Consider the following 25,819-nt stretch of genomic DNA (forward strand, 5'->3'; position numbering starts at 1 on the left):
GTGTGTGTGTGTGTGTGTGTGTGTGTGTGTTGCAAAGGCATTTCTCACAGTTGAACCCTCACATCAACATAACGAGGCCAAGAAGCAGAATCATTGGAGAGAGTTCATGAGTGTAAACTTCTTCTTTAACGTTCACTAACAGTCAGTCCCTGATTTACTCTTCTCCTCTGCCATTATGTCCATACACACTGCTAAACCTCCTCTTCCTCTTCTTCTTCTTCTTCCCAGTGGTCCAGCTCACCCAGCTGGGTAATGTGAGGTGAATGTCTGGTTCTTAAAAAAAAACTCCTCTTCCAGACGGCACAGCTAACAGACTGAGCTAACAGCAGCAGTCCATGAGGAAACTCTGTAAATCACAGAGACTCAGAGACCGTGCAGGAGTTAAGAGAATCAAATCTAGAGAAGAATCATCACCTTAGACCAACGAGCCACTTGTGACGTCGCTTTAAATCCAAATGTTTGATGTTTAGAATGAAGTCGAAGTTTACGAGCAGCACCTGAACGCATCACGCTTTCAGAACGCTGACTTCAGAATTTTTTCTCCAAAGGTGAAAACAAATCCTCAATGTCACTCCCTCTCTCCCCTCTCCTCTCCTCTCCTCTCTCCTCTCCCCTCTCCTCTCTCCTCTCTCCTCTCATGAACGTTGAGCCAGATAAACCCATTAGGAGACTCCTGAATGCAAATCCTCTGCTGCAGATATTTAATAAGAGACCTGCGCTGGCAAATTAGATTACTTCACAATTGCCAGTGGATAATGTGCTAAAAGCTTTCCCACTCAAACGTGACTGAATATTATTCACACTCTGAGGCCTTAAAGAAACAGATGGCTGAATACAGGACGAGTCACAGATAACGCCGGGACACTGAGGAGAAATACACCAGATAAGTTGACCTATGAACATTAATCTCCAAACATACAAATGTAATAATTTCAGTGTTCCAGAATTAAACATTTAACATTTATTTTTCTCAGTTTAACAAAGTATAAACCTCAAAACACAAGAAAAATGACACAAACTGTCAGTACACGACCGACACTTGACATCACAAACCTTTATTTGACATATTATTATTTATGTTCTGCATATTATTTACGTGTAAAGTCAGTGTGTATGTGGTTTGTGTCTGGTTGCAGATTTGTGTGCACGGGAAAAAGGAACCATGGTGAGATAATATGTGAGGAAGTCAGCGGATTGATATTAAAGTTTGTGAGAAATGCTGTTGTACAAATTCAAACTTTACAATCAGAAATATGAACACAGCTATAATTTATACACACAAAACATTGAATGAACATTTTGATATTTTCAAGTCTCAGATAGGATAACTCATCTTCACATCTTAGGGGATATTTATATATTACAGATTGAAGCAGATGGTGCATTAGTATCAGAAAATAAAGACATCAGCATGAAGGAAATTCAACAACAAACTGATTTATTTACAATAATCAGACAAAAGTGGATGAAATCTGTTTACTAGCTGCAGAGACATCTTTTAAAAAGCTCATTCAAGTCTTGAAATGTTGAAACCTGAGTCTCGATTAAAGACGATCTGAGTGGATTAAATGTCACCTGTATTTTCCAGTGTGTGTGTGTGTGTGTGTGTGTGTGTGTGTGTGTATGTGTGTGTGAGATAACAGGATATCCGCTGGCTCACCACACCGAGAGCCTCGAACAAGCCGGCAGCACTCAGGGATATGACGACGAAACCATCTGAACAATTATTCCTCAGGATAAATGGCCGCGGCGTGAAAAGGTCAGCAACAAACGACGGCCAATTCCCCGCAGAGTGGAATCTGAGGAAAAATAATCGCCCCATGATTGAATTGAAGCCTGGGACATTTGAGCCACAGTAATGAAATGGCTGTTGTCGTGACCCGAACCTTTCACCTCCATGACGATTTTTTACCAGATTACAGAGAAGGCAGCAGGGGCGACTATTTGCCTACAGGAAGACATTTAATATATGTGCATAGGTTTGTTTTGCCAATGTAAATCCCCATTATCACAGATTCTTCTGCATATTACATGTCGGCGTTCACCTGCAGGGCTGACGGGGCCACGGACTGCTGTTATCTGACAGGAGGGATCCATGACTGCAGGTGATCGCAGTCTAATGGCCACATGTGTCTGTAGTGTCTGCATTATGACGGCACTTTGGACTTTTCACACAGAGTCCAGTGAAATCTCTTAATGCCCGCTGGACAGATTGGCACAAAATTCATGGTTCCACCTCAACTCTGTGATTTCCAGAGTTTCCTGACAGACAGTGAAGTAAACTGCTGCCAACTGTAGCTGCTGTTAGCTCAGTTTGTCAGCCAGGCAGTGGTGTAAGTGGCTCGTTGGTCTAGGGGTATGATTCTCGCTTCGGGTGCGAGAGGTCCCGGGTTGAAATCCCGGACGAGCCCTTAATTTGAGACAATAGTTACTTCTAAAACATACAAAGTGGATGTCTGGACTGTGAGCTCAGAGTGACTGTTAGTGCTTGTACCACTGGGAAGGGAGCCAGTGTCGTGCCAGAACAGGAGCTGGGCGAGTGGGAAATGTATTTGGATACTTTTAGTTTCTTGGACTAGAAATGTTATTCACAGAGTTACAGAGTTTCCTGATGGACAGTGAAGTGAACAGCTGGTTAGCTCAGTTTGTTAACCGGTGTGGTGCCAGAACAGGAGCTAGGCAGTGTAACCGGTCTCAGCAGCGTTTATGGACATAATGGCAGAGGAGAAGAGAGCCCTTAACTTAAGACAGCACTTGTTATAGACGAATGTTCCTTCTGAAACATACAAAGCAGAGTCTCTTTAATGAAAATTAAGCGCTGCCTTTGCTGAAAGAGAAGAAGATCCTCAAAGAAACAAACGAAAGCTCAACACACCAAGTAACTTGAGAAGACGTGCAAACTTTTATTTAGTCAGAAAATCTGATATTTTTTGATTATTGTTGATATTTTCTGGACCGAAAGATGTTTCTGGTTTTCCCTCTGATGTCCTCCGAGTCTTCGTGTTTGCTTCGTGTTTATGGGCCCGTGGCGAGGGGGAATGCTGACGGGGACCGGAACCGGTGTCGTGCCAGAACCGGAGCTGGATGAGACATGTATGTGCTGGGGTCAGCGGCCTCTGATGACGAGGAGGAGAACTGAAGCTGACGGAGGAAGTTTCGACCAAAACTGTTTTTGTACCAGGCTGTAAACATGTTTATTTCTGCTGTGAAGTTGGACATTTGGACATGGGGACTTATGGAGACTGACTCACTTCTGGAGCCAGCCTCAGGTGGACGTTAGAGGAACTGCAGCTTTTGGTGCCAGTTGACGGTTGGTTTAACCATAGCTTCTCATTAACCGTCTGTATTTTAATAGCTCCATTCTCGTATTAATGGATGTTTGTTGTTAAATATCTGATCTCTTCAGCTGCAACACTGATGTACAAACGATAAAAACATGGATGTGCAGCAGTCGGTTCCCTTTTATTTCAGAAACAGATCATATCAGATCACACATGAGCTGACATAACGCAGCTTTGATCTGAAGCATGTCTTCACCATCGAACACTCTGCAGTGAATCAACACACACACACACACACACACACACACACACACACACACACACACACACACACACACACACACACACACACTCCCACCCCTCCAGAACTTGAGGCATGCAGTGATCGGTCTGTTGCCTCCGTTCATATGACTAATTAGACCAGCTTCACACTGCGCCGTTCCTTTTGATGCTGATCCCTGGTGCTAATTGCTGCGTCAGTCCCGGGCCACAGGTTAAGTTCAAATACAGGACCAGCGTCTCCTCCAACCCCCCGGCACAAAGACCTCCACTCATCTGCCCCATGAAGAAACTTCAACAAAGGTTTGTCACAAAATAGAGATTGGAAACACAAGTTAATGCACACTTCAATACTCAGAGAGGAAGTTTTTCCTTGCCACTGTCACCAAGCACCAAGTTCTTGTTCATGGTGGGAAGTGTTGGGTCTCTGACAATCAGGTGTAATTCTGGCTGGGTGAGTTTGGACTTCAGGAGAAATTTGGGGTTTCATTGTTTTGCCCAAGGAAACTTCGACATGCAGACTGGAGGAACCATGGCTCCCTGCATAATTCCAAACTGTACAATTTAGAAGTAAACTAATTTGTCTCAAATTAAGGGCTCGTCCGGGATTTGAACCCGGGACCTCTCGCACCCAAAGCGAGAATCATACCCCTAGACCAACGAGCCACACTGTGAACACCTTCCCGGTGAGCCTGTGGCTGTGGCAGCTATAAAACACCTTCCAACTTGGTGGGCAATCGTACAAATTAGTGTGTTTTGAGCGTACGCTGACATTAAGTCTGTTTTTTCTGATCTCTTCTTCTCTTTTCTTTCATACGATCTCGTCCCTTTTCTTTTGATTATTTGAATATTTTACTCACATTTTACCCATTTTCATTCACAGTTTGCTGAGCTCTAAGGACAAGGCGATATAGCGAGACTGGAAGTGATGCATGAATGCTGCGCTCTTCTTCATATTTCAGAAACCAAGCCTGGTGGTTGCAGACGGAGTGTAGCTCTTTGGCAGACCTTGGCCTCCAGTTGAACCTTGCTCATCTTTCGCTGCTACACAACGTCATCCAGCAAGCCGTAATCAAATATGCAACCTCTTCCCCAACGAATGTCGAAGAACTGGCTGGAGTTTTTCTACGGTTCACATTCACGATGACGAAAGATAAAATGAATACGGCCATGAAAAGTTTGTTTTGAGGTGTAAATTCAAGGATCTATTACTCAAACTGGTATTTCTGAATTGTATTCATGTCTCATGAGGAATTCTCAGAACCCATTGGCTATCGTCTGACGATGATCTAACCTCCAAGGACAACGAGCAATGTTTTGGAGCTTCCGGTGTAAACCACTCATGTTTCCAATTGTCCAATTAGCAAGTATTTCTTTATGTTCCACCTCTTTTGCTGTTTAGTTCCTCGTTTGCCATTAAAGATTGCCAAACACTCGGCTGTAGCTGCAAGATCAAGTCTGTGACTTTCGGATTATAGGGCAAGTTTTCTTAACGCCCCCCGCCCTCACCCCTCCTTCCCCCTTAAACTCTGTTTTGCCCAAACTCAGTGGGATTACACCGGGGCCTGGTGAAGGATAGGTCAAAGGAAAGGAAGGAAGGGGATGGGGGGAGGAATGAGGATGTGATGGATCAGGGGACTGGAGCCACAAACACTGTGATACTGTGAGATGGAGGTTTGAGCGAAGACGTCGTTTAACTCTGAGAGACGAGACGATCTCATGAAACCACTTTATTTTTGAAGGACTACATCACACTGCCCTAAAAGTACAAGATTTTAGACCAGCTATCGATATCACTGAATACACTGCGGAACAACAGCAGCAGCTGATATCACTGCCTAGTCCAGCAGCAGTCAGCCCAGCTCGGCGTCTGTCTTTCAGCCTTTTATTTCACCAAGCTCTCACCAACCACTAAAAGTCAGTCCCACATTTACTCTTGTCCGGCGGCTTCTTGCTCGCTCACTCTCTCCTTTTCTCTTCTTAGCTTCCTCCGTCAGCGTCCTCTTCACTCTCTTCTCCTCTGCCATCATGTCCATAGAAGCTGCTGAACCTGGTTACCTCCTCTTCTTCTCCCTGGTAGTCCATAACGCCTGTTAGTACAAACACTCAGTTCGTCAGCTTGGCGGTGATCTCAGAGCAGCTCACTGCCAAGCTGACGAACTGAGCTAACAGCAGCTACAGCTGTCAGCAGTTTACTTCACTGTCCATCAGGAAACTCAGATGTGTCCTGTCTCAAATTAAGGGCTCGTCCGGGAGTTGAACCTCTTGCACCCGAAGCGAGAATCATAACCCTAGACCAACGAGCCACAACGAGCTTCCTCCGTCAGCGTCCTCTTCACTCTCTTCTCCTCTGCCATTATGTCCATAGAAGCTGCTGAGCCGGGTACATTGCCCACTCGCCGAGCTTCTTCTTCTTGTTCCCGGTGGTCCAAAAGCAGAGTGTGCCCTGCTAACAAAAGCAGTTACTTCACTGTCCACACAGGTATATCTGTAAATCACAGATCCACAGTAGAAGGAGTATTTCTCATATTAAGGGCTTGTCCGGGATTTGAACCCGGGACCTCTCGCACCCAAAGCGAGAATCATACCCCTAGACCAACGAGCCACTTATGAGGGCCAACAGCCGGGCACTCAATGTGCAAAGAGCCTCCTGTCAGTCGAACTGACTTTAACCTTTATTCACTTAAAGACTTTCACTTTGCCGCAAAGCTTCCTGGGAGCAGATCTCCTTCTCTCTCTTTGCCAAAGTGAAAATCTGTGGAGCTGAAGTGTGGAGTTCTGAAGTTGAGGTCAAACTAATAGAAGGACACGGAGGTGAGGTCCACGGTCTAACATGCCCCCCCTCCACGCTCTCTGGCCATATTTAGAGATGTGACTCTTGGCACATCTCAGAAACAGCCTCCCCTGTGGGTTCAGGAGGGTCGATCCGGTCTGCAGAGTCACAACGCAATTACACCACTCCTCCTTAAAGAGATGTACGAGGAGGAGGCTGAGGCGCGAGGTGGAGGGAGTGCATTTCTAAAACGTTAGCTTTTAGCACCACCCCCTGCCGCTAAAACCTTCTGGTTGTCCGCGCTATGCTGCAAAAAGGGTTTGGGTGTTGCAGTCAGCGTGTCGCTGTCGGCGTCTGTCACGCTCTCTCAGAGAGCCTGTAGACCTGCTTTAATCGGCCTTTCTTTAAACCACCGAGCTCCTCAATTATTCAGCAGCACAGCGGAGTTAAACATTCCCATTTAAAGATCCAACACTTGTTTGACCAGATGAATGTCCGATAGTCGTGTAGAGACAGACGGGACAGATGGCGGGGTGAGGGGCGAGGAGGACGGACATGAAAACCTTCCAGGCTCCGAGACAGACGGTGTGTTTAAAGACTATTAACAATCTACCAACAGAATAAAGATTTATTTCCAGAAAAGACAAAGCAGCATCAGGTAACAGATGCTAAATCATGTTGATGCTACACTGTGTAACTTTGGGCTCCGGGTCGGGAGAAGTACGTAACGCTTTGCTCATGTTAGCTCAGTCTGTTAGCGAGGCTGTTGTGTAAGTGGCTCGTTGGTCTAGGGGTATGATTCTCGCTTCGGGTGCGAGAGGTCCCGGGTTCAAATCCCGGACGAGCCCTTAATTTGAGACAATTTCTGTATCTAATCACTCAGTTTGTTAGCCAGTGTTGTGCCAGAACAGGAGCTGGGCAAGCAGGCAATGGCTCATGTCCTTGGACATGATGGCAGAGGAGAAGAGAGTGAAGAGGACGCTGACGGAGGAAGCTAAGGAGAGAGTGAGCGAGCAAGAAGCCGCCGGACAAGAGTAAATGTGGGACTGACTTTTAGTGGTTGGTGAGAGCTTGGTGAAATAAAAGGCTGAAAGACAGACGCCGAGCTGGACTGACTGCTGCTGGACTAGGCAGTGATATCAGCTGCTGCAGGTTCTGGTTCTGGTTCTGGGACCTTCAGCCTCTTTCACACTGGCTCGTATGGACTTTGTGTACAGTGGGATAATCTTACAGTCTCATGGTCTGTGTTCGTCCAGACTGAACGCTGCTAGAAGTGGGATTAGCATCAATGTTAAAATAACACAGAGGAAACTGGAGGAGAGCCAAACCGCCACAATAAAAGCTCTATTGTTGTCCGAGTGTTGTTATTGCGCGGACTTATCGCCGCTTAGTTACACCATAAAGCACACACACACACACACACTCACAAACACGACATTGTGACATGTTTAATCCATACACATGCAGATGTTGCCTCCCTCGAGGTCTTTATACAGTGCATGAAGTGATGACAAGCGAGTCCCCGTCAATATTATCGATCCTCCTGCATTTAATCTTCACGTTTATCCGCCACAGGTGAAGTGTGAACGCCATAACGAGCCTCTCGCGGCGTCCTCGCTCGCCTCCAGCGGCCGATACGTCAGAGTTTAGGATGTGATGTGATCCGCCTTCAGTGTTTGACCCCATTAAAATGTCTGTCGCAGGTCAGAGTTCAACAAGAGGATTATGGCTTCTTGCCAATGACCCGTTTGAACCCTGAAGGGTGCCACAGCGGCGATTAGGGAATATTATAACGATGACGTGGCCGAGGCAGAGCGGGGAGAGAGCGACTGTATGCAGATGATTACCGTGCTACTATAACAACTGTCTGAAGGACTACCAGAACTTTGTGACAATGAATCCTGAAGACTTTCCTCTAGCGCCACCATGAGGTTGAGGTTGGTTCACTTGTCTCGGTAGTTATTCCCTGGAGGCTGAACCCGGTCCGGTCCGGCTACTGAGCTCGGTTAGCAACAGTTAGTTAGTGGTTACCAATTTTAAAGATATAAAAATGAATTACAGTGTAAAAACTAATTAGATTAATACAAAATATAAAAGCTGGACCAGAATCAAAAGATACTAAATTCGTCAGGAGCCACGATATGAGCAACAATAAGGAGACAGACACGAGAGTCACAGCTGAGTAACCAGTCTGATCATTTAACCTGAGGTTTGTACAGAATCCGAAATGACCCAAACATTTAGAAAATAAACAAGTTGTTTCAGGTTCATTTTAGTGATGTGCTGCATATTTTGGTATTGATCCAATACCAAGTAAATACGGGCCAGTATCACAGATACCGATACTTTTCAATAAATAAGGTGGCTGCATCATTGAATTGCTCAATTAATTTTCATGAGATTAAGTGTTTTTGTGATGTTTCCTTTTTTATTAGTGTTTTTGTGATGTTTCCTTTTTTATTATTAAATAGTTAAAACCCAGACAATTTTTTTTCAGAAGAATCTTAAATAAAAAGTGCGAAACAAAATAAAACAAACAAGTACTGTTGAGAAACTACTCTCTCCGTTTTCGTGGCTCCATATTTTCTTTTGGATGTTTTTTTATATGTTCATATAAATTGGTTGTTTCCACTAAACCCGACGAGCTTTTTACAAATCCCACATTTTGCTGTTGTCTCGTTAAACTCTGAGTTTTCCTCCTGTTTTCAACGTGCAGCAGGCCTCGCTTCTCTGGCTGAAGTCTGAAAGACAGTGCGCTTGAACTTTGCTTTGAGCCGACAGGCCTCAAAAGCAACTTCCTCTTCAGTCTCTTTTATTATGTCCACTAAAGTCTAGTTGGTGGTATGTGACACAGTGTTTAATCTGACGCGATAGGCCCGTTTCATGAAGCCTAAAATCATGATGAAGATGTCTTTGAGGTCGAGGGCAGCAGAGATGGAAAGATGGTGGGTGCTGAGGGAGAGACTGGAGGGCTGTGGGGTCTGGGCGGGGGGGGAGAATCTTCCTCGTGCCTCCAGTCGAGCAGAAAATCTCAGCAAATTAGTTACCGCGACGACGGCTGGTCGGGGAGCTTTCATCCAGCGCGGCAGGGGAGCCGCCATGGGATCAGGATGAGAAACACCATAACAACATCTCCCCCCCCCCGTCACCCTCTCGAGTCACTGTCCAACCATCCATTACTGCTTCCTGGCAGCGGGTTCGACGGCTCTGCAGCATTAGCACCCCGGAGAAGGTGTCACATAAACACCAGGCAGCTGCTAAGAAGTGCTGCGGTCCCAATGGGAGTCGACCCGAATCCACACGTAAATACAAACAAGGTGAACTTGAAATAATAGATCAGAACAGAAAGATCCAACACACACTGCAGCTCATGATCGAACTCTTTATTAAGCAAACAGACAAAAATCTGATGTTGTAGGATGAAGGAAACAGAAAGTGTCATCTGATTTAGAAGATTAAGACACAAAAGCTGCAGTTCCTCTAACATCCACTTGAGGCTGGCTCCAGAAGTGAGTCAGTCTCCATAAGTCCCCATGTCCAAATGTCCAACTTCACAGCAGAAATAAACATGTTTACAGCCTGGTACAAAAAACAGTTTTGGTCTCTGTAGCTAATTTCCCCGTTCATGACAACTGTACTGAGGGTGAATTTATATACAACTCACCTGTTCACATTATATTAAGGCTTAAAGTTATGCAGGGTTAAGAGCGTGGACGCTTTGAGGACGCCTCAGGTCCACTGATGATGATCCACATCTTCTAGATTAGTCGGGAGACAGAGGACGCAGGAAACTTGACGTCACGGATGCAGCGTTCATGTTTCATACAGTCTGTGGGTGTGACGTGTTCACTGAACTGAAGATATAAACTGTTTCCTGCTTATCTTGCAATTTGGGCAATCTCTCAAACTCTAACACATCTAAGTATCCTGATAAACTCACAGGAATCCAAAATAGTTATTTCCAAAAACTGTAGAGCAATGACTCTCAGTCAGATCTGCTGGTATTTGGTTTGGAGTTTTCGATCTCCTCCATGTTTGCCGAAAGCGGAATGTTGACGCTACGTGGTTACAAGGTTTTTCTTCCCGCCATCCCGTGGGCGTCTCCTGGTCTGGCTGCCGGTTTTTGATTGGCTTGTGGAGTGTGACGTCAGGCTTAGATCTAGATCAACCTCTCTTTTTCCACGGCATGGACCGCCGGTGCCGAAACGGACCACTCCCCAAATCAGCTGAATGGAAAAACCTCGCCGGAACGCCGGATCCTGTCTGAACCCAACAGAAGGTGCATGCTTTCTAGAAGATATGGAACCTTTTACTGACCACATAGAAAATCATATATGAACATTTTCTTGACCTATAAGAACCAAAACACTCACATCACATGAAGAGTTTAACTACACACACACTCTGTACACACTGTACTCTACATGCATGTACACACACCTCCAGAGAAACACACTGACTGCTAAGGACTGAGTGAAGCCCAGAGGACACACTGCTGCTAAACACACAAACACACACACACACCACACACACACACACTGTAACTGTCTGATGACATATACACACTGTCGCACATCCCCACAACTCCCGACACAAATAGAAATGATGTCCCTCCTGTCAGCCGATACCTTCAGCGTCTTTCCGAGCTGAGGAATGAAAATCAATCACGTTCATAAGAATCAGACTTAAAACATGCACGATCGATTCAGCAGCTGAAGGTGCAGAGATCAATCACAACCACACCTGGAATGATGCAGAGCAACACTGAGAGGAAATCAGTGTCAGAGTGTAATCCCACTGTGTAACTATGTCCAGCTGTACTCGAGTATTTGTTCTGATTACATCACTGTAATCTAGTCCAGCAGCAGTCAGCCCAGCTCGGCGTCTGTCTTTCAGCCTTTTATTTCACCAAGCTCTCACCAACCACTAAAAGTCAGTCCCACATTTACTCTTGTCCGGCGGCTTCTTGCTCGCTCACTCTCTCCTTTTCTCTTCTTAGCTTCCTCCGTCAGCGTCCTCTTCACTCTCTTCTCCTCTGCCATCATGTCCATAGAAGCTGCTGAGCCTGGTTACCTCCTCTTCTTCTTCCTGGTGGTACATAACGCCTGTTGGTACAAACACTCAGTTCGTCAGCTTGGCGGTGAGCTCAGAGCGACGGGTACCCGTCGCTCTGAGCTCACCGCCAAGCTGACGAACTGAGCTAACAGCAGCTACAGCTGTCAGCAGTTTACTTCACTGTCCATCAGGAAACTCAGATGTGTCCTGTCTCAAATTAAGGGCTCGTCCGGGATTTGAACCTCTCGCACCCGAAGCGAGAATCATAACCCTAGACCAACGAGCCACAACGAGCTTCCTCCGTCAGCGTCCTCTTCACTCTCTCCTCCTCTGCCATTATGTCCATAGAAGCTGCTGAGCTCGGTTACATTACCCACTCGCCAAGCTTCTTCTTCTTGTTCCCGGTGGTCCAAAAGCAGAGTGAGCCCTGCTAACAAACTGAGCTAACAGCAGCAGTTACTTCACTGTCCATAAGGAACATCTGTAAACCTCATCAGGAAACTCAGTTAGAAGTAACTGTGACATTTCTTGTCTCATATTAAGGGCTCGTCCAGGATTTGAACCCGGGACCTCTCGCACCCAAAGCGAGAATCATACCCCTAGACCAACGAGCCACTAACAAAATGGGCCTACATGAGCTAACAGCAGCTACAGTTGGCAGCAGTTTACTTCACTGTCTGTCAGGAAACTCTGGAAATCACAGAGAGTTGAGGCGGTACCATGAATTTTGTGCCAATCTGCCAGAAATCTCACCTGTATATTTTCTTACAATGCTGATCAAATATCAGCCGATCTGGGTCAAATTCAGATTCTCATGCTGGTTTTGGGTTATAATTTGAATTCATACGATCGGGGGCAAACTACAAAATTTGTGGATCCTCCTGACACGCATGTAGTCTGTGCTACAACACAGGCAGGTGATTGAACAACATGAAAACAGAATTATGAAGATTATATTCTGTAAACGTGACACACCGGACCTTTAAGTGTTCACTTTTGTTATGACCCAGGGTCATTATTTAGTGTTATGTGTTATTTTTGTGTTATTGTTCCTCCCTGCCTAGGGGTGGTGCTACCACCTTAGGTTCTCTCTCTCTCTCCAGGTGCTGCCTGCCGATTGGTTGATGGACTGGTGGATCACCTATAAATGGCCGCCGCCGGATTAATTCACTCTCTCTTGACTTGACCTCACTCCCAACTGTGCCAGGCTGTATCGTGTTGTGTTGTGTTGTGTTGTGTTGTGTTGTGTTGTGTTGTGTTGTGTTGTGTTGTGTTGTGTTGTGTTGTGTTGTGTTGTGTTCTGTAGCAGACTTTAGTTTAGCAGTCCAGGTAGTAGTAGTAGGGCTGAGTAGCTCTTTTGGTTCATCTCCTTTTCTCCTGTTTATTTTATAGGGAGTCAGGTTAGAACCCTGTATTTTGTTTTCCTTGTTTTGGTTAGGTAAGTTAGTTTTGGGTCAGATTGTTTTGTTTGTTGTTTTGGGCGATGCTCACCCTGAAGCTTTAAACTACCACTTTTGGAATAATAACAATAATTGAATAAATCATCTTTGGTTGGACTGCAGCTCTGTGGCTTTGGTCATTCTTGGGAGTGGGGGAAAGAGGGAGCGTCCTTTTCTTATGTTCGGTTCCCCTAGGCCGGACGTAACACTTTGCAGCAGCAGTTGTTTGTGTGCAGTTGGGTCAGAACTCGGTGCCCTGTTCTGCCTCATTTTATTGCACATGTTGTCACATTCCTGGCTGCTGCGTCGCGTTGCAGCGTCGCGGCCATCCAGCAAAACAAAACCTATTATTGTTTCGTTTATTTAGTATTGTTTTTTAAAATTCAAGCGTGATTCAGCCGGCGGCTCGAACTCGCAATTTTGCGGTTTGCTTCAGCCACGTCTGCGAGTACGAACAGCAGCTGAGCTCAAAGACACGTTCATGCTGATGTTCTGTATTTTTCTTATTGTCGACAAATCCCACGACAGAGACCCAAAAACAACAAAGAGCAGTGTGTGTTTGTGAGCGCTCTGTTAAAAACAGAAACTCTTTAATGAGCTGAAGTCATTTTTTCAGCTCAGATGAAGCGCTGATAGCTCTGTCATTACGTCTCCATCAGTTCCTCTGCACCGCTCTGAGAGAGGAGGTGGAGAATGATGGAGTGACGATAGATAGATGTGGTCAGCGACTTCTGTTTCTCTGCGACCTTCGACCCCGGCCCTGCCTCCCTGTCTGCAGCCGCTCTGACAACCGGCGTGACGATGGATGATGGACACACACACACACACACACACACACACACACACACACACACACACACACACAGTAAAATATGTGTCTTAGAGCTCACATGTGACAAACACAGATCTGTGCAGACGTCCTGGTCTGGTCTATGAGGGTGTTGGTGGATTATCCAACAGACAGACTGTCCCTGAGTCACTGTGACCTGCTGACCCGCCTGGACTAAGAGAGTGGAGTGTTTCTGTGGGCGAGTCTGTTCCTGCTGAATGTAACCACTAACTTTTTATTTCTCTGATTAAAAACAGCTTTATCGAGGCCGGCGCTCATCGGACAGAAATCAAATTAAACTTCTTCGTGTTTTGCGGCGTAAATTGCAAGTAAACAAAGTGAGAGCACACACAGGTGGATTATCAGAGTTTAGTCTGAGTCCACCTGGATAGTTTCTGCTTCAGAGACATTTCAGGGAAACCGACCACCCCAAAAACCTTTTTTTTAACCTTTCGTTTGTGCCGGAGCGCCTGGTCCTGTTTGAATCCACGTGTTGGAAAGCAGAGTTCTGTTTGGCCTCCTCATTTTCATGCATTTCCTGTAAAAACAGAGCAGATGGCCAAACAACGCAACGATCTGTGACGGAGAAACCTCCACAAACCTCCATCTGAACTCTGACACTGTGTTTATTTCTGAATCTGAGTCTGACTCACAAATCAGGCTGCGAAACAGAAACACGAAGAAGTTTAATTTAGTGTGAGAGAGAGAGCTTTGGTTTAAAAGACATGGAGAGTGAATGAGAGTGAGCGAGCGCCGGTTAATCAGAGAAATAAAAAGTGATTTCCTGATTGTTTCACACAAACAGACGCACCACCAGCAGGCCGAATCAAGACTCACAAATTTGGACTTCTTCTCGTGTAAATCTCAGCGACTGTCTGAATGTATGAGGCTGAACAGGACGAAGAAAATCAGATTAATAATGCTCATTACATTTCACTTTGTTTCACAGTGCCCTGTGTGTTATTTTGTGACTGTGTTTAGGTTGAAGGCAGTGTGTGTGTGTGTGTGTGTGTGTGTGTGTGTGTGTGTGTGTCCGGTCACCTCATAGATAAACTTATCTCACAGATCCTAACAGCAGCTCTGCAGCCCCATTAGTGCGCCACAATTAGAGAACATCTTAAATTAGTGAGCAAGTGAACGCAACGCGGCCGTCGTCCTTTATCTCTCGCCGTCCGACACTCGGCCTGCAGGTCAATCTCATCAAGGAAGTGCTGCCCAATTTCAAAATAAAATGATTAGTTATTAAAAAAATAAAAAAAATAACACGTAACGATGACAAAAAAGACACAAACACAAAGTACACAGAACATTAAGAAACTAAACAAGTATTCATATTATTACCTGCTCGCCCAGCTCCTGTTCTGGCACAATACTGGCTCCTGACACCTCCTCTTCTTCCCCACGTTGGTCCAAACACTGACACTCACTCCGGTGCTCTGAGCTCACAGTCCACATCCACTCTGGATATTTCAGAAGTAACTATGACATTTCTTGTCTCAAATTAAGGGATTTGAACCCGGGACCTCCTGACCTCTTGGCTAACAGACTGAGCTAACAGCAGCTACAGCTGGCAGCAGTTTACTTCACTGTCCATCAGGAGAGTTGACATCAGAGGGAAAACCAGAAACATCTTTTCATGAATTATTTGGTCCAGAAAATATCAACAACGACAAATATCTGATACAATTTATCAGATTTCTGTTATTTTGAGTCCAGAACTCACAGATGTGTTGACATTTTGTTTATTTGAGGATCTTCAAAGGCAGCATTGGACGTTCAGCAAGTTTCAATGTTCCACATTTTAGAAGTAACACTTACCTTACCTTAACACTTAAGGTCTCAAATTAAGGGCTCGTCCGGGATTTGAACCCGGGACCTCTCGCACCCGAAGCGAGAATCATACCCCTAGACCAACGAGCCACTTACACATTGATCTGGCTAACAGACTGAGCTAACATGAGCTAACAGCAGCTACAGCTGTCAGCAGTTTACTTCACTGTCCATCATAAACTCTGTAAATCACAGAGAGTTGAGGCGGGGCAGCTCTCTCTTCTTAGCTTCCTCCATCAGCGTCCTCTTCACTCTCTTCTCCTCTGCCATCATGTCCATAGAGGCTGCTGAGCCTGGTTACCTCCTCTTTTTCTTCCTGTTGGTACAAACACTCAGTTCGTCAGCTTGGCGGTGAGCTCAGAGCGACGGGTACCCGTCGCTCTGAGCTCACCGCCAAGCTGACGAACTGAGCTAACAGCAGCTACAGCTGTCAGCAGTTTACTTCACTGTCCATCATAAACTCTGTAAATCACAGAGAGTTGAGGAAATACTCAAACACATGTATCTTACAGTACTTGAGTAAATGTATTTAGTTACTTTAACCACTGAGAGCAGTTTACTGAGGGGGGTGTCATATCAGTTCAATAAATCAGGCGTGTTAAAATTAAAATAATCGGTTGTGGAAAGTAATTAAATATTTGTAAGTGTGTCAGCAGCTCCGTCAGGACCCGGTCGTGGTCCTCGCCTTATCTGACACACACTGTGTGTGTGTGTGTGTGTGTGTGTGTGTGTGTGTGTGTGTGACTCTGACAGCAGTGAAAGTGTCATGTGAGTGTATGAGTCAACCCAACAGAGTCTGTGAATTTGTTGGTACGCGTGTGTGTTTGATGCAGGAAAGTGTGTGTGTGTGTGTGTGTGTGTGTCTGGTCCATACTGGGATGACTGGGACGGTGTTGAGTGTTTTGCTCTCTCCATATTTGTTCATGGTTAGTGTGTCAAGATGCAGCCAAGGAGCTGACAGATAAGACGAGACGTCTGGATGTGTGTGTGTGTGTGTGTGTGTGTGTGTGTGTGTGTGTGTCTAAAATCAAACCTCTGAGCAGGTTGTTCTATAAAAACGTGACTCTGTGAGACGTCGGAGCTGCAGAGTGTCGCTGTCAGTCCTGATTTCATTAGGAGACATGAGGCGATGCAGAGAAGATCACCAGAGTCACGACGAGGAGGAAGTCAGAAGTTCCTGCTGGAGGTGACTTGAACACAGAAAAGAAGAAGTGTGTGTTCCAGCTCACTCCTCTCTGATCAAACCTCTCCTCCACTCTTCTGTTGGTTTTATCGCTCCTGTGACGACTGATGAGGTCGGGCCGAACGTTCACTCCCTGTTTCATGAAGCTATCAGCAGAGTTTGAGGAGCAGGACCACACCTCAGTTATGCCTTATCCAGCACTCCCATAAACTCTTCTTCTTTAAACTGTCGAGACGTGGTGATGTGGCGGATGCATCCAAAGAAGAGTTCAAGTTTCTGTTATTTTAATGAATGAATGATTTAAACGTATGGTGTTAATTGTTGCTTCAGTCTGATTGAAGGCGCAGACCGGTGTTTTGGTTTAACGAGCGACCGTGTTAACTGGTGACACGTAAGCAAACGCTGGTCAGATAATAAAGAAGACCAGCAGAGAAGGATTGTTGAGGGTTTGTTGAGGACACTGTCAGAGATGAACCACAGTGAAGTCTCTGATAAGAATAATTTATGCTGCTACCTCCCACTGTTTATACTTACAGCCCCATCCACTCTGTTTCCTGCCCCACGCCTCCTGCTTTCTGTCAATTAGATCAACATCACCAGTTGAAATCTGGTCTGACTCTTTGTCTTTGATACTCTGGTGCAAAGTCAGGGCCCTGCAGCCACCAGGGGCCCCCCAAGCTGGAAGTTCAGTCTCAGAGTTAAAAGTACCTGTCTTCATTTGAAGCAACTAATTTGTAATTAGAAATGTTTTTTAGGTTATAAACAAAGCTACTGAGGGTTGGGAGTGGATGGGGGGTGTCTGGGTTTTATTGTGTGAAGCACTTTGTGTTAGGGTTAGGCAAAATAGGGGCCCCCCCGAATAGCTTCTTACATAGGGCCCCCAAACAGCTAGAAACGGCCCTGTGCATCGTCATTTAATTAGTCAAAATACTGAGCTTATATCAGATTAATGACTTTAAAGGAACCTCTCGAATGAGCAGCATGTTCGATGATGCATGCAGTCGCTTTCATATCTCCACTCGACTTCAACAGACCCACCGTGCAGGTGTGCAGGTGTGCAGATGTGCAGATGTGCAGGTGTGCAGATGTGCAGATGTGCAGATGTGCAGGTGTGCAGGTGTGCAGATGTGCAGATGTGCAGATGTGCAGACGTGCAGACGTGCAGAGCCTTTAAAAACCGTCACACTGCTGCAAACCAAAAAAAAACCCCGGGCTGAGTCGCTTTAAATCGGACCTCACACAGACACACACACACTCACACAGTATTCGGTCAGTAATTAAGGAATACGGGAACTGGTCGTAAAATGACAGAGATGCATCCCGGTTAACTTATTTACCCATCATGCTCTGCTTCATAAAGCCTCCACTCATTTTTTTTTTGTTTTTAAAAGCTTTTTCCGAGCGATAAGCCTCCCGCGGGATGGATGATGCTGTTGTCGCGGCAACCTTAGGACAACCCACCACCTCCAGTGATGTCATTCGAGGCGTGGAGACAGACGGCAGCCACAGCAGGACACACACACACACACACAGTAAACACACACACTTACACACTTATCAGGAGACGTGGAGGACATCAGTGTTTTTTGGGGGGGAGGTGGTCGGTGGTGGAGCCATGGTGGGACAAGAGGTGTGTGGGGTAAGGGGGCACTGATAAGGGGGTCCAGGGGAGGAGACAGACAGACAGACAGACAGGCAGGATACAGTGGACCTCAACATTTCGTAACTTTCCTCTGATGAACTAACAGATTTTACCTGACCCACTCTGACCTGTGATCAGCTGAACGGTGTCTCTGTCATTCGTACGTCTGTTCTCACTCTATGTAACTTTGGGCTCCGGGTCGGGAGAAGTACGTAACGCTTTACGGCACTAAGTCACACAGCAGCAACTATTTCACTGATTCTGCTGAAACTGGATCATATTTTATGGAGGAAATGTTTTCTGGTTTTCCCTCCGATGTCCTCCGGCTGCTCCGCCTCAACTCTCTGTGATTTACAGAGTTTATGATGGACAGTGAAGTAACCTGCTGACAGCTGTAGCTGCTGTTAGATCATGTTAGTTAGCTCAGTCTGTTAGCCAGATCATGGTGTAAGTGGCTCGTTGGTCTAGGGGTATGATTCTCGCTTCGGGTGCGAGAGGTCCCGGGTTCAAATCCCGGACGAGCCCTTAATGTGAGACAAGTCATGGACACGTGTTACCCTGCAGATCCTCAAACAAAGTGTCAACATACCAGTTTCTGGATTAGACTCTATAATAAGTTTCTGTAAGAGTTTCCTGATGGATGCATCAGCTGGGGTTTAGAAGCGGCTCTTGGATGTTTTGTAATCTTATTTTGCAATAATTTATTAAAACTCGTGTCTCTTTCTCCAGACGTCTCCTGTTGGTCCAAAGCTTTTAAAAAGCTAATTATCGTTAGCGGTCAGTCGGCTGGTCAGAGGTCAGTTATCAGCTCTTTCCTTTTGGGTGATAAAAAAACTGTGTAACGCCTGCGAACAGCAGTTCCTGTAACAGACCTGCTGAAGGAGATCTGCTGTTTATCTCACTGATAGGCCAGACTCCAGGAAAAGAGTGTTGAGAACAACGGTCGTCTTATTCTGTCGGTTCACACACAGAGAGGACAGAGTGACGCCACGTGGTGAGAAACAAGGAGGAAAGCAAGATAAAAAATATAATAAAATGTTTGAATGTATTGACACACAAAATAAGGCTGAACATTAAGGAGTCAGATCTTGGTATTTTCTTGCTGTAAATCGAATCATTCTCTGGATTCTCGCAGGATTTTTGTGTAGTGAAATTAAAACAGTGTTACGTAGAAGATCAGAGACTGAGTACGGATCACAAAAGGCGTCAGGTGGGCAGGAGATCCAATCGAGGCTGGTGGTGAACAACCTGAGCAGAGTCCGAAAGATTAAAACCAGGTTTAAATCCTGCACTGGTGATTGGATGATGAGCCGCAGGTGGTGAAGGTGATGCACCAACTCCATCGTTTGCTCAGAATCTTTAGTGACTTCAAGACTTGAGAAAGAATGATACCCAACGTTGGAATTACGTTTGTTTCTTCTGTAATTGAACTGAATCAAACCTGGTTGATTGAACCTTTTTAGCAACATTTAGGATCAGGAACGTCTTAATCCAGCCTATATATTCTCTCCTAACCATGTCGTCCTCTTTCCATCCCTTCAGTTTCTATTACTTCTTACTCTCCATGGATTCTCCACTGAAGTACAAGATCCAAACTCTGTGCACCATCTTTCCGCTTGGCCAGCAAACCCTTCCCAGTGTGAACAGGTGAGTTGTATATAAATTCACCCTCAGTACAGTTGTCATGAACGGGGAAATTAGCTACAGAGACCAAAACTGTTTTTTGTACCAGGCTGTAAACATGTTTATTTCTGCTGTGAAGTTGGACATTTGGACATGGGGACTTACGGAGACTGACTCACTTCTGGAGCCAGCCTCAGGTGGACATTAGAGGAACTGCAGTTTTTGACACTTGTTTGGGTCGTTGCATCTAAATATCTGAATCCCTCCACGCCGAGCCTGAACATCAGCTGAACAAAGCGTAAAAACGGGTCATGAGGTCAAAACAATGGAGAGGGAAGTAGGAGGACGAAGCAGAGGAAGTAAGGAGACACAGTAGGAACTCTGTCCTGAAGGTGGAAACAGGGTGTGTGTTTTTCCCACACTGGTGATAGAGCTATCTGCGTCGGTTCCAGCCGTCCTGGCAGTGCTTCCCCCCTCCAGCCTCCACCTCCACCTCCACCTCGGGCCTTGCATGGCTGTCCTCAGGAGGAGCCAGCCAATAAAGATAAGCTTGACGGAGGAGCCAGCCAATAAAAGATAAGCCTCAGAGGAGCCAGCCAATAAAAGATAAGACCTGCGGCATGTCTGTGACTTCCTCACTGATCTTCCTTCGGTAGATACAAGGCTCCACGCTGATATGGCCGGCGTCTCGCTGGCATCCACAGAGAAACCCGACAGCTCACATGGCAGCGTTCAAACAAGCACCAGGACTTCTTCTGAAGCTGTTTGAATCTCCGTTATTTTGTCCATCACCACTATCCGTTAGGACAACAGCTTCATAACGAGTCCACTTATTTTAAACCGTCTCTGCCATATTTAGAGGAGCAGCGTTCATCCTTTTCATCGATGCCTTGAAGGTTTCCCTATGATGAAGTGGCTAGGCCCATTTCTACAGCAATAATTACAGTTGATTACAGACTGTATAAAACATGGACGTGGTCTCTGTGACGTCACTGAAGCCCAGCTCGGCGTCTGTCTTTCAGCCTTTTATTTCACCAAGCTCTCACCAACCACTAAAAGTCAGTCCCACATTTACTCTTGTCCGGCGGCTTCTTGCTCGCTCACTCTCTCCTTTTCTCTTCTTAGCTTCCTCCGTCAGCGTCCTCTTCACTCTCTGCTCCTCTGCCATCATGTCGATAGAGGCTGCTGAGGACTGGTTGCATTGCCCAGCTCCTGTTTTGGCACGACACCAATCTCTTCTTCCCGGTGGTCCAAAACAGTCACCTCACAGTCTGGGCAGCTAACGGACTGAGCTAACAGCAGCTACAGCTGGCAGCAGTTTACTTCACTGTCCATCAGGAGAGTTGACATCAGAGGGAAAACCAGAAACATCTTTTCATGAATTATTTGGTCCAGAAAATATCAACAACGACAAATATCTGACACAAGTTATCAGGTTTCTGTTATTTTGAGTCCAGAACTCACAGATGTGTTGACATTTTGTTTATTTGAGGATCTTCTTCAAAGGCAGCATTGGACGTTCAGCAAGTTTTAGTGTTTATTCCACAGTTTAGAAGTAACATTTCTCGTCTCAAATTAAGGGCTCGTCCGGGATTTGAACCCGGGACCTCTCGCACCCGAAGCGAGAATCATACCCCTAGACCAACGAGCCACTTACACAACAGTCTGGCTAACAGACTGAGATAACATGAGCTAACAGCAGCTAACAGACTGAGTTAACGTGAGCTAACAGCAGCTAACAGACTGAGCTAACATGAGCTAACAGCAGCTACAGCTGTCAGCAGTTTACTTCACTGTCCATCATAAACTCTGTAAATCACAGAGAGTTGAGGCGGAGCAGCTCTCTCTTCTTAGCGTCAGTGTCCTCTTCACTCTCTTCTCCTCTGCCATCATGTCCGTAGAAGCTGCTGAGCCTGGTTACCTCCTCTTCTTCTTCCTTGTAACACCTGTTGGTACAAACACTCAGTTCGTCAGCTTGGCGGTGAGCTCAGAGCGACGGGTACCCGTCGCTCTGAGCTCACCACAAAGCTTGGGGAGAACTGTCTAACAGCAGCTACAGCTGTCAGCAGTTACTTCACTGTCCATCATAACTCTGTAAATCACAGAGAGTTGAGGCGGAGCCGGAGGACATCAGAGGGAAAACCAGAAAACATTTCCTCCATAAAATATGATCCAGTTTCACCAGAACAGTGAAAATAGTTGCTTGCTGTTTGGACTTAGTGCCGTAAAGCGTTACGTACTTCTCCGACCCGGACCCAAAGTTACATAGAGTAGAACAGGACGTACGAATGACAGAGACACCGTTCAGCTTATCACAGGTCAGAGTGGATCAACAGGAGGTCACAGACGGTAAATTAATTCTCGGTGACGTTGACCACGAGGTCATCGGAGACGAATCAAACAGCAGAAAGCGTGCACTGCTTTTAACTTTATTTACTGGCTGTGATCGTCTCGGTCTCACCACAGGAATCTGCTGCACGTTATAATCTGAACAAATGTTTAATAAAAGCATTTTTCAGACGGCTTCATTTTTTTTCTAATGGGTCTAATGGGAAGTATACATGAGGCACTGGCACATGAAGACAGGGAGACGCTTGAGCCAGCAGAGAAAAGTCCTCGCCACCTCCCTCCACCCTAAAGCACACCTCGCGGCGAGCCCCCCTGTTCTCCAGCCGCTAATGACGGACAGCTGAAGCACACTCCCGGGGCGCCAATCAAATTTGCAGTCCTGTAATGGATTACGGCGGGCAGGGGGGAGGCTTTTATCTCTCCCTCTCTCTCCCCTCTTGTTTGTGCCTTGTCTGCGGGTGAAGATGGACAAAAGAGCGGCCTGTCAACGTCAACTCGAGGCTGACAGAGGGTGTGTGTGTGTGTGTGTGTGTGGTGTGTGTGTGTGTGTGTGTGTGTGTGTGGTGTGTGTGTGATGATTGACTGTGTACGTTGTGTTTTGGTTTTATGCTCGTGTAATACGTCTCTGCATTTGCAGGGCGTGTGTGAGTCTTTGTGGCGGTGTGTTTGTGTGTCCTCGTTGGTTTGAAGCAGGCAAAGAGCTAAATATCACTTAGCTCATTGCCTCGTCTCTGTTGCCTTTTCAACCAGAGCTCAACACCAGAGCGACACAAAGGCAGCTGTCCCCCGGCCAAGTCTCCTGAAGGAAAAGAGAAGATGACAAATCACAGACACAATAAAGCTAACAGCCGCTGTGGAGGCTCTGCTGAGTGAAGATGCTGCAGGTGGGCTGTGCTCCAGAAATCTTATTTACTTCTTGGATAGCGGAGAGCAGGAAATAGTGAAAGACAAGAGGGAAGCCTGCAGGAGGACACTTACTCTGATAAAGAGCACATCACAACATTGCTGGCTCACTGGTTTAACATCAAAACTCAAAAACATAAAATAACGTATTTATGGTTTCGGCGGGAGATCCTGACCCACCGTGCAGAGAGACGTTGTGAGTTCAAGTGTTTGGCATCACATAATCACCATCAGGAAACAGAAGGACTCACCTGACTCTCACTCCCCAGGCCGAGGCTGTTTTCATGGGGGGAGAGTTCCCCAAAGAGTCGGCAGGGAGGACTGACCGTGTCAGGCCGACTTTTCCACATTTAGATGGGTGATTTCTTTCTCATATAAGATTCCAAAGACTGTTGTTTGTTACGACAATGTGAGTTTCTAAAGAATTTCATCACATAATCACCATCAGGAAACAGAAGGACTCACCTGACTCTCACTCCCCAGGCCGAGGCTGTTTTCTGGGGGGAGAGTTCCCCAAAGAGTCGGCAGGGAGGACTGCCCGGGTTGTAGTGAATATTTCACCTAATTACAAAGATCTTTTCTCACATAATTGTCAGAGACACTACCTACTACCACATTACTGTTGATTTTAGAACAATGTGAACAGCGGGACTTAACTGGATGTTCACCGAAGAGTCGGTAGGAAGGACTGAGTGGATTGCAGGAATCCACTGGGTGATATTTTCCCCCATGTAGCTGTACTGTTGTTTGTCTTTATGAAAGAAAATATCTATGTATAACAGGCAACTTGGCAACTTATATGATAAAAGATCTAATTTATGTGGAAAAATCACCCAGCCTGTCCTCCCTGCCGACTCTTCGGCGAACAGCCAGTTCAGTCCAGCTGTTTATTTACATGTGATGAAATTTCTAACAACCCACACTGCTCTGACAAACAACAGTAATGTGGTAGTAGGTAGTGTCTCTGCCGACGTATGCAAGAAAAGATCTTCAGATTTATGATGCGGTCAGTCCTCCCTGCCGACTCTTTGGCGAACTCTCCCCCCAGAAAACAGCCTCCGTCTGGGCAGTGAGAGCCGGGTGAGTCCCTCTGTTCACTGATGGTGATGGTGTGATGCCGAACACTTGAACTCAACGTGTTTGTCTCTTTCCACTCTGCACGCTGGGTCAGGATCTCCCTCAAAACACAATCAGCTTCCAGAAGTTTTTAGATTTTACAGAGAATTTTTTCCTTCGACATTAGAAACTAAGAAGCACGTTAACTTCCCATCTGTCACCCGTGAAGAAGACACAACACGACACACTCCTTGCACAAACACACACTCTTTAAAGGACGTTGGTCTCGCAGCAGAGACACGGCCGAGCTCATCACGGTAATGGCTCGATTAAGTCACCGCCGCTGACACACAGACGCAGCCCGAGGCCGACGTGTATGTGCTGCTGTCGACATGACAGTAATGATGACGTCCGAAACAACACACACAGTAACACTGACACACATGCATGGATAGAAACACACACACACACACACACACACACACAGTCACCTGGGAGGGCCTTGTGGACATTTTAGGATTCGAGGACTTTGGTGACCCTAAATAAGAATGTGGATGATTTGAAGCCTATGATGTCATTTAATCCTCTAAAAATACCAAAATCACTGAACATCAACGTGATATTTTCACTCAGTAAAACATGAATAACTCTTAGAATGACCTCAGATTGTCTGAGGTTCTTTGAGTTGTCAATAAAGTGACAAACTTCAGGAGCGATGTGAGCGTAGCTGCTGAAACGTGGAGTCCTGGATGAGCGACAGCAGACACGCTTGTCGCCCATCGTGCTGTCAGTGTTGGCGGCTCTGGAGACGCTCCGTGTGGGAACATTCTGGAAAAGCGAGCTGCTATCAGCGCTTTCACACCGGGGTCCTGTCACCTTCCTCAGCCGACACCAGCCGAGCAGCCAGACAGCCGAGAGAGCGTCATGGTGTGAAACAGACCTGCTAACTCATGTCGCTGCTTGATTAAAGGCGGAGGAAGATCTGGAAACAGGAACAGTCTCTCATGACTCAGGAATTGCTGCAGACTTAGTCTGATCGTTGGTTCTATTGAGTCTGATACAGAAACCACTTTTGTTTCTTCTCCACCATCTGCAAAGGCATTGGTCATTAATCAAAGCAGTTTCTGTCCGTGACATTTCTTGTCTCGAATCATAACCCCAGACCAACGAGCCAGTCACAACAAACTTCATGCTCTTTTCCTCTGCCATTAAGCCCAGTTTCGTTTATTGTCTATTATTGTTCTATAGTCCAGACATTCACTTTGTATCTTTTAGAAGTAACTATGACATTTCTTGTCTTAAATTAAGGGCTCGTCCGGGATTTGAACCCGGGACCTCTCGCACCCGAAGCGAGAATCATACCCCTAGACCAGGGTTCGGCAACTAAGTTTGGACGCGGGCCAATTTTTTTCCTGACAATTCCATCGCGGTCCATGACCATGCGCGCGGGGGGGGGTCTGCGTCCTGATTGGCTGAGTGAGAACCGCACGTGTGTTCTGCGTCCTGATTAATTAAGGGAGTACTGTACAAAATGCGTGTAATAAGGTGTATAAAAGTGTGTGGTTAGGGGTTTTACG

The 25,819-nt window shown here is 46.1% G+C and overlaps 8 non-coding genes across 8 annotated transcripts; 3 read left to right on the forward strand and 5 right to left on the reverse strand.

Annotated features, from left to right (window-relative positions):
* The first annotated feature begins 2,339 nt into the window (after positions 1–2,339).
* On the forward strand, positions 2,340–2,411 carry trnap-cgg (transfer RNA proline (anticodon CGG)). Its single transcript has one exon. It is a non-coding gene; the product is annotated as a tRNA-Pro (tRNA).
* Positions 2,412–4,154: 1,743 nt separating this feature from the next.
* Positions 4,155–4,226, reverse strand: trnap-ugg (transfer RNA proline (anticodon UGG)). The gene has a single exon. It is a non-coding gene; the product is annotated as a tRNA-Pro (tRNA).
* Positions 4,227–6,093: 1,867 nt separating this feature from the next.
* Positions 6,094–6,165, reverse strand: trnap-ugg (transfer RNA proline (anticodon UGG)). Its single transcript has one exon. It is a non-coding gene; the product is annotated as a tRNA-Pro (tRNA).
* A 944-nt stretch (positions 6,166–7,109) lies between these two features.
* On the forward strand, positions 7,110–7,181 carry trnap-cgg (transfer RNA proline (anticodon CGG)). The gene has a single exon. It is a non-coding gene; the product is annotated as a tRNA-Pro (tRNA).
* Positions 7,182–11,930: 4,749 nt separating this feature from the next.
* On the reverse strand, positions 11,931–12,002 carry trnap-ugg (transfer RNA proline (anticodon UGG)). The gene has a single exon. It is a non-coding gene; the product is annotated as a tRNA-Pro (tRNA).
* A 3,502-nt stretch (positions 12,003–15,504) lies between these two features.
* trnap-cgg (transfer RNA proline (anticodon CGG)) lies at positions 15,505–15,576 on the reverse strand. The gene has a single exon. It is a non-coding gene; the product is annotated as a tRNA-Pro (tRNA).
* Positions 15,577–18,764: 3,188 nt separating this feature from the next.
* On the forward strand, positions 18,765–18,836 carry trnap-cgg (transfer RNA proline (anticodon CGG)). The gene has a single exon. It is a non-coding gene; the product is annotated as a tRNA-Pro (tRNA).
* Positions 18,837–21,513: 2,677 nt separating this feature from the next.
* Positions 21,514–21,585, reverse strand: trnap-cgg (transfer RNA proline (anticodon CGG)). The gene has a single exon. It is a non-coding gene; the product is annotated as a tRNA-Pro (tRNA).
* Between the last annotated feature and the right edge of the window lie 4,234 nt (positions 21,586–25,819).

This window comes from Larimichthys crocea, chromosome X (genome assembly GCF_000972845.2).
Source record: "Larimichthys crocea isolate SSNF chromosome X, L_crocea_2.0, whole genome shotgun sequence".
NCBI lineage: Eukaryota > Metazoa > Chordata > Actinopteri > Sciaenidae > Larimichthys > Larimichthys crocea.